Source organism: Halichoerus grypus, chromosome 6 (genome assembly GCF_964656455.1).
Source record: "Halichoerus grypus chromosome 6, mHalGry1.hap1.1, whole genome shotgun sequence".
Lineage (NCBI taxonomy): Eukaryota > Metazoa > Chordata > Mammalia > Carnivora > Phocidae > Halichoerus > Halichoerus grypus.
The window spans coordinates 167981631-167996031 of NC_135717.1; the positions used below are offsets into that span (position 1 = coordinate 167981631).

At 46.6% G+C, this 14401-nt stretch overlaps 1 protein-coding gene across 12 annotated transcripts in view; it reads left to right on the forward strand.

Moving 5' to 3' along the window:
- The first annotated feature begins 10202 nt into the window (after positions 1 to 10202).
- Positions 10203 to 14401, forward strand: part of CSF2RB (colony stimulating factor 2 receptor subunit beta) — a 31216-nt gene continuing 27017 nt past the window's right edge. For all 12 annotated transcript variants that reach the window (XR_004922414.2, XR_004922411.2, XR_013449343.1 and 9 more), the window contains exon 1: positions 10203 to 10283. The gene's annotated coding sequence lies outside the window, so the exon portion shown is untranslated. The remainder of the gene's footprint in view (positions 10284 to 14401) is intronic.

Below are 14401 nucleotides of genomic sequence, written 5' to 3' on the forward strand. Positions count from 1 at the left end.
GGGTGGTCCAGGCTGGAGTGGCTCCAGGTGTTAGCAGCAGAGGACTGGGGGGCATGTCCAGAAGCAGGAATGATATTTTTCCTCACAAGGAAAGGTTCACCCTCATGCCTCATTGACCAAACAGAGTACACATGCCCCTTTCTAAGCCAGTCACTGGAGAGAGGAGAATTATCATGAGGAGCTTAGATTAATCAAATTCTGCCTTCTTGACAAGAATATATCTTATATCCAAGTTCTGATTAATCCACTATCTTTGGTTCTTGGGGGCCTATGTCTATTGTTTTTTGTTTCTGCTTGCTCTCTCCCAGGGTGGCTTGTTTCCTTGTGGATTAGGTGATTATTAGTTATGGGCTTGTGTATGAAGGATATGTGGAAAGTCAACATGCTTTGGCAAAAAAAAAAAAAAAAATTGGTGTTTTCTACAAACATCTAACTACAGCTTGGTGCCTGAGAAACACTTAAGGTTGAGCTGATTCGTTGTGCCTCCTGATGATTGGTCATGTTGGTATGTCATGTGATTCCAAATGTTTGCTCTGTCATACCTGTTCCCTCTACCAGATGGCTGCCTGAGGGAAATCATGGAAGGCAGGAACCCAGGGCAGGCAGAGAAGGGTGTTCTCTCTCTTAACACCCTGTGCTAGGGTTCAAGGCAATCTAGGCATCCTGCCTTTGCCATGATTTCCGGGTTGGATCCACACAGAAAAGGCCATCACTGTCAAAAATGGCCATTCCTAGCCCAAGGAGCTCTCACTAGTGGTGCCTCTCCTTGGGCTTATGACCATATTTCCAGGGTCTCTGTACCCACCACAAGCCTTCTGTTCCTTCTCTTACCCCAGACCTCAGGCCCTGACCCAAACCCTCCACTGCCTTCTACCTGCTCTGCCAGGGGACCCTCCAGATTCCTGAAACTTAGTTATGCTGAGCAGGTTTCTGGTAGAAGCACAGGGGCCTCACCGTTCATAAACAAAAAGGAGGCTGTGGATGTCTCCAGAGGCCAGGGCTGAAACAGATTTGGGTTTCACAGCATGTGTGTGTGGATGAAACTTTCTAGGGGAAACATAGCTTGAGATGAGCCAGGGGCACAGATGGGTCTTGGAAATACCATCACTTAAGGGATGGGCAGAGAAAGAAGAGATGATAAAGGAGAAATAGAAAAATGCAAGAAAGTATAGTGTCCTAGAGGCCAAGGCACAAACGTGTGTCAAGCATGGAATGTTCAATAGCATCAAGCTCTGCTTCCACGGTGCTGGAAGGTGACCCCAGATCTGGCAATATGGAGGTCTTTGTTGGTCTTATCAGAAGCAGTGTTTAGGGAGCAGATTTCCCTGGGCTGAGGAATGTGGGAGGTACGAAGTCGTGACAGTGAATTAGACAAGACACTTCAGAAATGGTGAGTATCTCTTCTGCCCAAGGAGATATACCCTGATCATCCCATTTAATACCGCAACCTGCTCTCCCCATGCCCAACCAATTCCTTTGCCCAGATCTACTTCCTTTTTCCATAGCACTCACCTCCTTCCAAAATAATACATGCATTCTATCCTTTACTAATTTATTATGTTCTTTGTTGATTGTGTATCTCCCTTGGGAAACTGTAAGAGTCCTAAAGCAGAGACCCTTGTCTGTTTTATTCACCGATAAAATCCGAAGTATCTAGAACAAAGTGTTGGCACCCAGTAGGTGTTCAAAAATATTGGTTGAATGAATGAATGAATGAGGAAAAGGATGGGGATTGAGAAGAATGCCCGGGCAAAGGAGGGTTTTGTCTTTAAAGATGGCAGGAGCCTGATTATGTGTATGGCTTAGGCAAACTTTCCAGTTTGAAAACATAGGGAAGAAAGTGGGAATTAATGATTCAAGGTCTTGGAAATTATGTGTTTCAGAGAACACTTGGAGAGAAGGGTCTAGTTTGGGCAAGTTGTGAGTGGTGGCAGGGTAGGCAGGGTAGGTTCATCGAGAGTCTTAAACAACTCTGACAGGCTGAGAGCTAATGTCCTGGGGAATGGAAATCCCACACTGATGGTCTTTTTGAACAAAGTAGTGACAGTTCACTGTGGGGACCTCCCAGGGTCACCATATTGCAGAGCTCAGGAGACACCACTCACAACCCCATAGAGCCCAACGTGAGTGGTGTCCCCTGAAGTTGTGCAACGTGGCAGCCCAGTGAGAAAAGGCCAGCACTGAGAGCGGTACAAGGCAGGACTGTCCAATGACAAGCTCTTAGAGACACAATAAGGCCCGACGAGGGGGCTGCACAAGGGACAGATTGAACATCACAGAAGCCCGAGTTTTTGCCAGAGCAGAGTTAACACAAATCCAGATCTAATAGCAGGTGGGAAGGTAAGAGGGTCAGAAGTGCCGAATATACATTGTTTATGGGACGATCTTCAGGACGGGATGGCTGTGCTGGGGAGATAATGAACTGAGGTTTTGGTAGTTGCAGTTGCTCAAGAAAGAAGAAGGAAGTCCACTTAGATATAAATTTTTTAAGTACGATTATAGATAAATTACCAGATAAGACCCATAAAGGGAATTCAGTACTTACTCTTAAACGAAAGGAACTATTGGAAGAGTCTGTGACTTTTGAGGTTGAGGCAGGGAGGCCACCTATGTCGTACTGAGATCGTCTTTGGTGCCTTTGGTGCCAGTCCTATGGGATCTAATCACATTCTGTCCACTCCATTCAATCCAACTGTGTGCCAGTCCATTCAACAGACGTTAATTGAGCATCTACAACTCCTCAGCATCAAAGAGAAGAATTAAATGGACTGGTCCCTGTTCCTGACTGGCTGTCAGGCTGAAAAAGGGGAGAGAGAAGAGCAATGACAACAGAATGCGGAAGGTGCTAAATCAATCTGCAGGGGATCGAGGGAGGCCAGAGGCAGAAGTTTGGGAGGGTTAAGTCTCCTTCTCTCTCTGAGTTTCCTATGGAGATGAGACACAGTTGAGCTTTCCTTGGTCATCTCTCTTCCCAAAGTCCCAGGAGCTGGGGCGTGCAGGAGCAGGAAAGGGTACAAGAAGCTCAGGATTTCATATTTGTTCCTGGGATCCCTTACTGTGCTCAAAGTCATAGAGGTAGCACTGGACTCGACTCCGTCACTAACTGGCTGTGACTTTGGGGTGTCACTCATTACCTATGAGCCTAGAAGTAAGGGGGTGGGCCTGCTCCTATGTGGAGGCCCTCTTGACTCCTTGGTGCTTACCTTAGCTAACCAGATCAGTGAGTAGACACCAGGAATGAAGAGATCTAAAGCAAAAGCCCTCACCTCCAAGAAGGCTGCCCAGATATCCCTTTTCCTCTGTGTGGCAAGAGTCTCCATAAACTCTAAGATCCAGCTCTGGGGAGGCCTCTACTGTAGAGCCTCCTCTGACCTCCCAGCAGATGAGTCTCTGCTCCACATGCTTCCACTGGGGTGGTAGTGGTGGGCGGGGGGGGGTCTCGGTTTGCACAGCACCCTCCCTAGATTGTGACAGGCACTGGGTTTTACTCCTCCTCCTGTTCCCTTACTTAGTGCACAGCAGGGGCTCCGTGCTTATTGAATGGATAAATACATGATTGAATGTCAAAATTTTACACCGTCCTTCACCAGAGCCAACATCACTGCCCCGGAAGCCTTCCCTTGCCTCTCTAGGTAAAAGTCACCTTTCCTCATACTCTCATCGGGCACTCTGAGTATCTACTACGGAACAAGGGCCGGCAAACTTGTTCTATAAAGGACCAGATAGTAAATATGGCTTTGCAGGCTATAGGTCTCTGTTTCAACACCACAGAAGCAAACCATAAATGAATTAGCATGTGTTCCAATAAAACTATTTCCGGACCCTGAAATTTGAATTTCATGTAATTTCCATATATCACAAAATATTATTCTTTTTTTGATTTTTTTTCCAACCCTTTAGAAAACTTAAAGCCATTTTTAGCTCATGTGCTAAAGATAAACAGGCTGTAATCCAACACCTGTTATAGAACTTATTTAGATCTGCTTGCTAATAGGCTTATTTTGGCATCTCCTATTATTCTATGAAAAGAGTGAAATAATTAAGAACCCGGCCTTTGGAGACAGTTGGGCCTATATACTAATTCAGATTCCAGACTCCTTCTCCTCCCTTCCTTCCCTTTAAGTCAGTCACTAGGGAGGCCTGATAAGGGCAGGAAGGTGCCAGGACAACTCCAAGGAGGCGGCGTTCCTTTCCTAGGGATACTGTAAAAGAACACCAGGAGCCTGGTGGCTCAAAGCTACAGAAGTGTTTTGGCTCCCAATTTGGGAGCCCAGAAGCCCAAAATCAAGGTGTCAGCAGGGCCATGGGCTCTCCGACATGACCGCCCTAGGAGAGGACCATTGCTTGCCCCACCTAGCTTCCGGCTTGTATCTGTACCCCTCCCCGTGTGTCTACACATCTTCTCCCCTCCGTGCACATCTCTGTGTCTAAATTCCCCTTTTATAAGGGCACCAGTCGTACTGGGTTCAGGTCCACCCTCGTGAGCTCATTTGAATTTTGTTATCCCTCTAAAGACTCTATCTCCAAGTAAAGTCACATTCTGAAGTCCTGGGGGTTAGGACGTCAACGTATCTTTTTGGGGGGGAGGGGAGCACCGTTTAGGTGTCAGAGCCGGGATGCAGCCCAGCAGGGAAGGGGGTTGGCTGCCGGGAGGTGGGTGAGCATCCAAGTAAACATTCTGAGGACAACAAGAATGTGTTTTCTCACAGCCAAGAGGAGAGGTGCCGACATACATGAGAGAAAGCTAGAATGAACTCTGTGTCATTGGATTGGGACTAGGAGTCCCAATCAGTGTGAATTCGGGATTTTCAAAATAATAGATATAGATATAGAAATAATTATAGCTGTAAATACATGCATTCATTCATTCCCTGGCTCGGTACACTCCCTAGGCAGCAGGGAGCCCTGTGTACATTCTCCACTCATAAAACCAAACAAAAGGAAAAAAAGAGAAAATACAATTTCTTGGAGATATGTCTGAGCCTATGGCTGGGGCAGGAGAAGTCCAAGATAAGACGGGAGTATCTTATGGTGCCTAGAAATCAGGAAGGCCTACGGAATGACGGGGACAGGTCAAAAGGACACATGAGCCACTTCGAAGGAGCGCTTACTGGCCAAACCTGGGGGATTAAAGCATCCAAACAAATAATCAATCATCGTGATTGATGTTATCCTTAATAAAATAGGAATCCATAAGTTTGTGTGGATCAAACAAATGAATAAACAAGGAAAGAAAATAAAGCTCTGTCTTATAGTGGAATGCCAACAAATGTGGAAGGAAGGAATGACATAATCTAAAGGGGCAACCATTCTGATCGTATTTAATTTCGTTAAGGAGCATCATTGTTTACTAAGTCAGAGGGTTGAAGGAGACTGATGATGGGATTTCACTCAGTCTCAAGGTATCTCTCCACAAAATACTTACTGATTTAAAGAGTCAGAGGGGGACTAACTTTACAACAAGGGAGCTTGGCCAGCACCATTTTAATCACGTGAGTGGAGTGAGCCTTACAAATGAGCTTGACACCTGACAGGATGTCCTGTCCTGAGAAGAACCCAGCATCACTTCTTTGTTATCCTGACCAAAAATTATAACCTAAGGAAACACCACACCAACCTAAACAGGGAAATCCTCTGCAAAATGCCTGGCCTGCCAACTTCACAGAGGTCAAGGGAAGAGGGGCAACTAGTCCAGGTTGAAGGAATCTGGAGAGACGTGACGTCTACACGCGGTGTGTGGTCCTGGGTTGGATCCTTTGTTATAAAGGACAGTGAGGCTTAAATGGGGTTTTCACGCAAAGGGTGTATTGAGGTTCTCTGTGCTGCCCTTAACACTTTCTGTATTTTGAAATTGTTTTGGAATTAAAGTAAAAAGAAAAAATAATGCAGTGTTACCGTAGACTAGCTATGTTACTTTTGACAAGTTACTTCACTTTCTATGCCTCAATTTCTTCATCTGTAAATAGGAAGATAATCCTGGCTACTTAAAGGATATTGTCAGGAATGGAAGAAATCATGTGAGTGAAGCACGGGGTGTCCACTGTCTGGCCACATTGTGAAAACGCTTAGGCCGTGGTCATTATTCATGTCATGTTCTTGTCAATATTGCACTGGGTTTCATAGAATCTGGATGTCACCTAGTGTAAGACACGTTTTTGTTTTTGTTTTTTGGGTTTTTTTTAGGTTTTTATTTATTTATTTGACAGAGAGAGATAGCAAGAGAGGGAACACAAGCAGGGGGAGTGGAAGAGGGAGAGGGAGAAGAAGGCTTCCCGCTGAACTGGGAGCCTGATGCAGGGCTCGATCCCAAGACCCTAGGATCATGACCTAAGCCGAAGGCCAATGCTTAACCAACTGAGCCACCCAGGTGCCCTGACACATTTTTGTTTTATATGCCACTGGGAAAATAAAAACATGCCCAATTAAACTGACAATGTGATTCCTCACTTAGAATGTTTCCTATTTATTGAGAGAGCTGCTTTATTTTTTAAATTTTTTTATTCCGATATAATTAACATACAGTGTTGTATTCATTTCAGACATCCAATCGAATGATTCAACAATTCTATATATTTAAACAGAAGTATCATATGAGGGTGCCTGGGTGGCTCAGTTGGTTTAGCGTCTGACTTTGGCTGGGGTCATGGTCTCAGAGTCCTGGGGTTGATTCCTGCATCAGGCTCTGCGCTCAGCGGGGAGTCTGCTTCTCCTTCTGCCCCTCCCCCCACTCATGCGCATGCATTCTCTCTCTCTCTCAAAGAAATAAAGAAAGAAAATCTTTGAGGAAAAAAAAAATGACACCAAAAATTCATTAGGGATGATATACTGAGATGTTCATCACAGTGTTATTTAAAAAAAAAAATGGAAGTACCATTTGATCAGCACTTCGTTCCACTTCTGGGTATATTCTCAAAAGAATTGAAAGTGGGGACTCAAACAAATGTTTGTACACTCATGCTCACAGCCCAGAGGGCCATCAACACATAAATGGATAAACAAAATGTGGTTTAGCTGTACCATGGAATATTATTCACCCTTAAAAAGAAGGAAATTCTGACTCATGCCACAACGTGAATGAACCATGAAGCCATTGCAGTAAGTGCGATAAGCCGGACACAACAGGACACATATTGCACGACTGTACGTACGTGAGGCACGTGGGATGGTCACATTCATAAGGGCAGAAAGTAGAATGATGGTCGCCAGGGGCGGGGAGGAGGGGGGTGGGGAGTTATTGTTGAATGGGAACAGACTCCCAGTTTGAGATGATGAACAAGTTCTGGAGGTGGACGGTGGTGATGGTCGCACAACAATGTGAATGAACTTGATGCCATGGAACTGTGTCCTTAAAAGTGGTAAAAATGGCAAATTCTATGTGATATATAGTATACAATTGTAAAAAACAGGCACTACGAATTTGCAGGGAGAGAAATCAGAGTAATAGTGACCTCTGGGAGGCAGTGATGGGGAGGGGGCACAAAAGGGCCTTCTGGCGTCTGGAAATGTTCTAAATTTGATCTAGTGGTGGTTATATGAGTGTATAGATTTATAAATATGCACTGCACTGCACACTTAGGATTGGTGCACTTTAGTGTATAGAACTTAGAAATATTGTGGGGGGGAGGAACAGTGGTGGGGGGAGAGAATCTCAAGCAGGCTTCACGCCCAGTGCAGAGCCCTACGTGGGGCTTGATCTTACAACCCCAAGATCATGACCTGAGCTGAAATCAAGAGCCAGACACTTAACTGACTGAGCCACCCAGGCCCCCTAAAGTTTTGGGGGTTTTTGGTGTTGTTTTTGTTTTTGTTCTGAGAGAGAAAGAGTGCAAGTGAGGGAGGGGAAAATATGTTAAATGCAAATACAATAGAGATTTTTTTTTTAATTGTATGAGCAAAACTTCCTAAATCCTAGGAGGAGAAGAGCTAGCCTCCATGGCATGCAAGGCAATTGTCCAAGAATCACAGAGCCAAGAAAAGCAGGCTTCCAGGGAACTAGGTGGGATCCATGCATTGTCCACCCTTTTCATCAGAACCCTGCTGAGTAACCACACGCTCCACCTCCCCTGTGGGATCGCACTCCCGTATCAGAGGCACCCCCTCAAGAACATAATGAAGCTTTTCTTGTTCTATTTGCTTGTCTTGTTGTTGCTTGCTTGTTTTTATATCATTGGTAACTTTATTTTTAAAAGTTGAACACTGTTAAATTCTGATGTTCTGGATTCAGGCCACCTCACTGCTGAGTCCTGGTCATGCCTCTCTGTCCGTGCTGGTCACACAGGGAGCCCAGAGGCTGGGGGGCACTTGGCCCACCCAAGGAAGGGGTATGACCCGCGCTGTCAGGAGCTCAGCCCAGGTGCCGGAGTAGCCAGTTACAGCCACAAGCCTCAGGGAAAGAGGTAAATAAGCCTGAATCCCTCGTGGATGGAATAAGCCAGGCTGTGCCCCCGGGGAAAACACCGACCCCCCTTTTCCATCTTCCCTGTAGAATGGAGTGGAGGGTGCGAGGATCCTCTCACTGTCGAGGGAGCCAGAACAGAAGGCTCCAGACATTTTACGGAGGCGGGGGGTCAGGGGAGGGTGAGGGCGAGGGTTTGGAGTGGAAGGAACGGGGTGCTGAGTCAGAGTGGGGAAGAGTGTCTTCCAGGTGCCCCTTGAGAAGAAGACCTATGCTCGAGGCCTCCAATGCAAATATGTGAAAGAGCATGACCGGCCGGGGGCCACACCTCCCTCAGAGGGGCCCTCAGACAAGGCACAGTGTGCCCCAAGTCTGGTTCCCCCCACAGGCCTGCCCGGGAAGGCTTTGTGATCGCCTCCGGCCAGGCCTAGAAGACACACACAGGTTGTCAACCAGGAGCCAGATTCCTCAGGGATGTGGGTCCCCTGCCCTCTCTTGGTGGGCAAGGTGGGGGAGGGGCGACCCTCCCTCAAGGTGACAAGATGGAGTTTCTCAAGCTCCCGGGCAGCAGAAATGCCCCGCGGCCTGGAGAGCCCAGCGTCCACGTGGGCCTCCTTGGGCCTCAGGGCTCCCACCGCACAGGAGCACCCCGGCCCAGGGGAGGGCCTCTCTCCTCCCAACTAGGCTCCCAGGTCCTGCAGGTACCACTCTGCCCTCCAGCATGGGCTTTTTCCACCCTTCCCACCCGCCATGGGGCATTCCAAGCCATTCCTGGCCAGGCAAGCCCTTCCTGGAAGGTCCCGGCCCCCCGCCCCTTATCCCTGCCCCTGCCACTGCACCCTCTTCCCTGGGAGGTGTCCTCTCCCCTCACCAAGTCTCTGCCCCGGGGAAATGGCACCGCTTTTTCTTTCTGCCCGACTACAACATGGCTCACGGAGCACTGAGTGTCTTTATTTAAAATTTCATACTTCGTTTGTTGTGGATTTCTTGCGTTATTTTTTACCATATTGCACTAAAATACTCTTTTTCCAATCACTGAGTGTTTGGGTACCCCCTTACATTTTCCGCCCAAGGATGTGCCTCACTCACATTGCCTTAGCCCCAACCCTGCTGTGCTCCACAGTCATTCATTATTCCCCCCCAGGGTCACTAAGAGCCTCCTCTGTGCCTGGGCACGTGCTGGGTGCCGGGCATAGAAATGCGAGCCACACACAAGGCCGTGTTGGGGAAAGACAGCCACGCACACTGAGGACTGTGGGACAGGATGGGGTGTGCAAGACAGAAAGACACCAGGGAAATCACAGGAACACGGGCTAACACGGGTAGGGGGGCACCCGGCTCTGAGCATCTCATGCAGCGTTTCATTTGATACTCTCGACAGCTGCTTGTAAGTGAGGAACAGGTGGGGGTCCCGAGACCCCACGAAGTCACACACCGCCGCCCGGTGATTTGCACAAGGTCACACTCTGCGCGGTCGTAGAGGTGGGAGCCCGCCCGGGGGCGCTATCTGGCTCCAGACCGGGGCCCACTCTGGTTATTGCCTCCACCTCCCCCTGCATCCCCGGGGGGCGTCAGGGAGGGCTGCATGAAGCAACTTGGCACGGAGCTCACGGAGATGCGTAGGAGTGAATAGGGAGCAGTACTTGTGGCCGAAGGAACATTTGCAAACTCAGTAAGGCCTAGAAAAAAATATCGATATCTCGGTGTCCACAGTTCTCAGAATCTGGGCGATCTTGTGAGGAGTCACAGAAACCGGCCTGGCCTGGTGTCGCTTCCTCTTTCTGCTTCTCTGTTTCCTAACGACAGCGTCAGCATAAATAGGAAGCGCGAGAGGCTCCCTGTCGCCTGGACACTGTGGCAGAAGGCTGAGCAGTCCCACCGTGAAGAGGTACGTTCTGGCTTTCAGGGGTAGGCTCAAGGGGAGGGCTGGGGGAGCAGGGGGTGTCTGGGCTGGGAACCGAGGACAAGCAGAGCCTGGGGGTGTGGAGTGGGCCGGTGTGGCTCTGGGACTTGGGGAGCCAGGGGGCGAGGAGACAGCCCGAGTGTCCGTGTGTAGGGCTGTAAGGGTGGGGAGCTCACCTGCGGGGTCCCCTGTCCTGGCAGCGGGGAGGACGCCAGGGGAGGTGGAGAGCTCCGGCCTGGGAGTCACACACTTGCGGCTTCTTTGCTTTGCTACGAAAGTGTCCCTAAGATGTTGGTGGCAGTGAGAACATCCTCTCCCTGCCCCCTGGTTTCTGCCTCCTGGTCTCTGGAATGGGAAGAGCTCCGATAGTCCCTGACACCCTGGTTTAGAAAGGGAGAGTGGGAGAGCGAGGGCGTGGTCGCGCTTGCGGGTGTGGGTGTGTCGTGGGGACGTAGGGGTGCAAAGAGACTGGGAGGCAGAGGGGGAAACCTGGAACTTTGTCATGCTGCGGCCCAGAGGTTGGTGTGGCTTTGGAAGCTCACTTTGGAAGATGAGAAAGGGCCCGGTCCCCTGCGCAGGGACTTCTTTTCCCCCTGGAAGAAAGTGTTTTGGCTGGCATACTCGGCCCCAAGCCTCTGTTGCTTTGTGGGGTTCAGGCCCAGGTGTGGGTGTTCTGTACCCAAGTGTGCGGGCTGGCGGGGTGTGGGGCTGGGGTGGGGGCGGGGGCGGAGAGATGTCTAGGTGTAGCTGCCGCAGGGTGTGCGCGGGTGCGTGCATTTGCCCTGGGGATGGGGGTGCAGGTGTTCCTCTGGTCTGCATGGAGGTCCGAGCCTGTGGGGCCTCTCTAGTCAGGCCCAAGTGACAAGTTGCAAATGTCCAGTTGCTATAGGGTCTTCAAAGACCCTAAAGCAATTTTGTATCACCAGGTTCTGATTTTCTCGACTTCTCATCTTTCCTGCTTTCTAATCGCTTTATAAGGAATGAAACCTTTTCTGTTCGCTTTTGATCACTCTCTTTCTCATTCACCAGTTCTTCTCCTGCGCCATACCCACCAATACTACAGGATAGTTGAGTTGTTTGATGAGCGTATTTAATACTAAGTGACTACATGGGTATCTGCTTTATCAACAGTTAGAATGATCCAGAATCATGTAACACAAAAGAGAACACGCCAGCTATCTCTATCCCCTGGTCCCAAAACATCTTCTGAGCATGCTGCAAGTATATAGTTTTCCTTTGTACATAAATGGGATTATAATACACATATCGCTCTTTGACTTATTTTTTTCACCTAGTATTACATTTAGGACAACGTTCCACAATAACACATATAGATTTAATTCATTTATTAACCCTAAGAAATAGGTGGCATTAATTAGTAGGGGTACACCGCAGGTTACCCGATCCCATATTAATATACATTAAGGTTGTCTCCAATTTTTCCACACCCGCGGAAGTGTTTCTTTTGCAGCCCACATGTCTACAAGCAGAATTGCCAAGCAAGAGGTTGTGCATTTAAAAATTTAATAAATATTGTCAGATCATCTCAAAGTAGCTGAATTAACATATGCCCTCACATTCTTGCATGAAAGGCCATTTTTTGGGGGGCAGGAAGATGATCAGTCTTTAAAGTGTGTCCAATGGATGGATGAAAATGATCTGATTCTTGCTTGGATTTTTCCTTTCCCTGATTATGGGTGAAGTTATGCATCTGCCATATATGTTCGTTGGCCATCTGGGTTCCTTTTATGAAATGTATGGAGATGTTTTGTCCATTTTCTTACAGGTTCTTTGCCTTTTACATATTTACTGTAGGTGTGGCTCATTTATTAGGTTTATTAACAATGTATTTACATATGTTTTAAATATGTTTCCAGATAATCACTTGACTTTTTTCTTTGCCATGTTTAAGATATCTTGTTTCATATAAAAGTGTGCTAGTTGCTTCTAACTCAAATTTATCATTGTTTTTCCTTTATGCTTTTTGGATTTGGTGTCTTCTTCAACCCCTAAGGTTAAGGAAACACTTGAAATGTTTTTACCATTTCAGTTTTGACTTTTAGATCTTTAATTCACCTGCAATTTGGAGGGGCAGGTAATACATAAAGTAGTAATCTAACTTTAAAAAAAATTATCAGCTGTCTCAACATCATAATTATGAGTATGTAGCCTCCATGATTAGAAATGCCACTCTTACCTCCCAAATTCCTACTTGGTTATTTTCCTTACTGTTTTCCATTCCATCTGTCTACGATTACATTCCCCATTATTTTTCTGGCTAAAGAACCCATCTCTCCTGTTTGGTTTGTTATAATCTAGAATCAGTTTGTCACGCACAGTAAAAATCCTTTTGGAGTTTTGATTTAGATTGCATTGAATTTAGAGATTATTGGGGGGAGGATTGACCTCTGGAGATGGCAGTTGTGGTCAGCCTTCCCCTGTTTGTTCCTTTGACGAGAAGAACACAAACATTTTCCTTTTGACTCTGATGTCACTACAGATTTGTAGTAGATGTCCAGAAACGCCAACGTTCCCTTCAATGTCTCCTTTGCCGAGGTTCATCTGTTCGTTTGTTTCATCGGAAGGGCTTTTGTATTATCGAATATTGAGAAGTATCTGTCAAGATAAGCTGATCCTTTTTTCCCTTTTAATCTGTTGGCCTGTTTCTTTTAATCATGAAGAGATTTCTTTTCTTTTTTTTTTTTTTTTTAAAGATTTTATTTATTTATTTGACAGAGAGAAACAGCCAGAGAGGGAACACAAGCAGGGGCAGGGGAGTGGGGGAGGGAGAAGCAGGCTTCCCGCCTGAGCGGGGAGCCTGATGCGGGGCTCGAACCCAGGACCCTGGGATCATGACCTGAGCCGAAGGCAGACGCTTAACGACTGAGCCACCCAGGCGCCCCAATCATGAAGAGATTTCTTAATGGCTCTTCATCCGTTTCTGGAATAATCCCCATGTGGCCATGATGCATTCTTCTTTTAAACATCTTTGTCAGATTGTTCTATGACATTCTTTTTGTCTGGAATGAATTTGTGTTTTGCTTTTTTTTTTCTATCTCCAGTTTTTATTCCTACCATTAAATTTCTTCATGAGTTTGGGAATTTTGGTATGCATGTTTGTTTTGAGTGAAAAGGTGTTTGCTTTTTCTCTTCTCTTTTCTCCCTCTCCCTATCAGTCTTTTGCTCCCATGCTTACCTCTCGCTCTTAGTGGTTTTTAACCCTTACATTTTTTTTTTAAAAGATTTTATTTATTTATTTGACAGAGAGAGAGAGACAGCGAGAGAGGGAACACAAGCAGGGGGAGTGGGAGAGGGAGAAGCAGGCTTCCTGTTGAGCAGGGAGCCCGATGCGGGGCTCGATCCCAGGACCCTGGGATCATGACCTAAGCCGAGAAGGCAGATGCTTAACCGACTGAGTCACTCAGGCGCCCTGATTAACCCTTACATTTTTAACACACGTATTTAATGTATATTTTCCCTCTGCTTTTGAGTGTAATTAACATACATATGCTTCTCCAAACAAGACATGATCTTTAGCTTAGCAAGCTTTCAGTTCTCCTTTGCTTTCCACCCCTAATCTGACAGCCAACTCCCACATTAAGATCATCTATGTTTTACTTCAATATTGTGATTGTGAATTCACTTATTTTCACTTTATAAATAACAGTTCTTTACTCAGTATAAATCTTATTGGCTTCTTTTCTTATCACTAATTTCAGTATCATACACTATCTTTCTTGGACAGTTTTTCTTTTTCCTGAAATACATCCTAGAGTAATTGTGTTCCTCAGAAAAGATCTGAAATTTTTCTTTGTCTTACATTTCCAAAATGTGTTTTTCTGCCCTCAAGCGTCAATGTAACTTTGACTTTTTCAATGATTCTAGGCTTAAACATATTTTCCCTCAGGATTTTCAAGACATCATTATCTATTTAGAGTTCAGGATCACTTGTGAGAAAATCTGACCAACCTGACCCTTATTCCATTGAAAATAATGCTTGTTTCCTTCTGGAAGCTTCTAGGAGTATCCTTTTATTCTTGGATGGCCAAAAGTTTACCAGCATGTGATTGAGTATGGCATTATTAAAAATGGAGCTTGCCCTT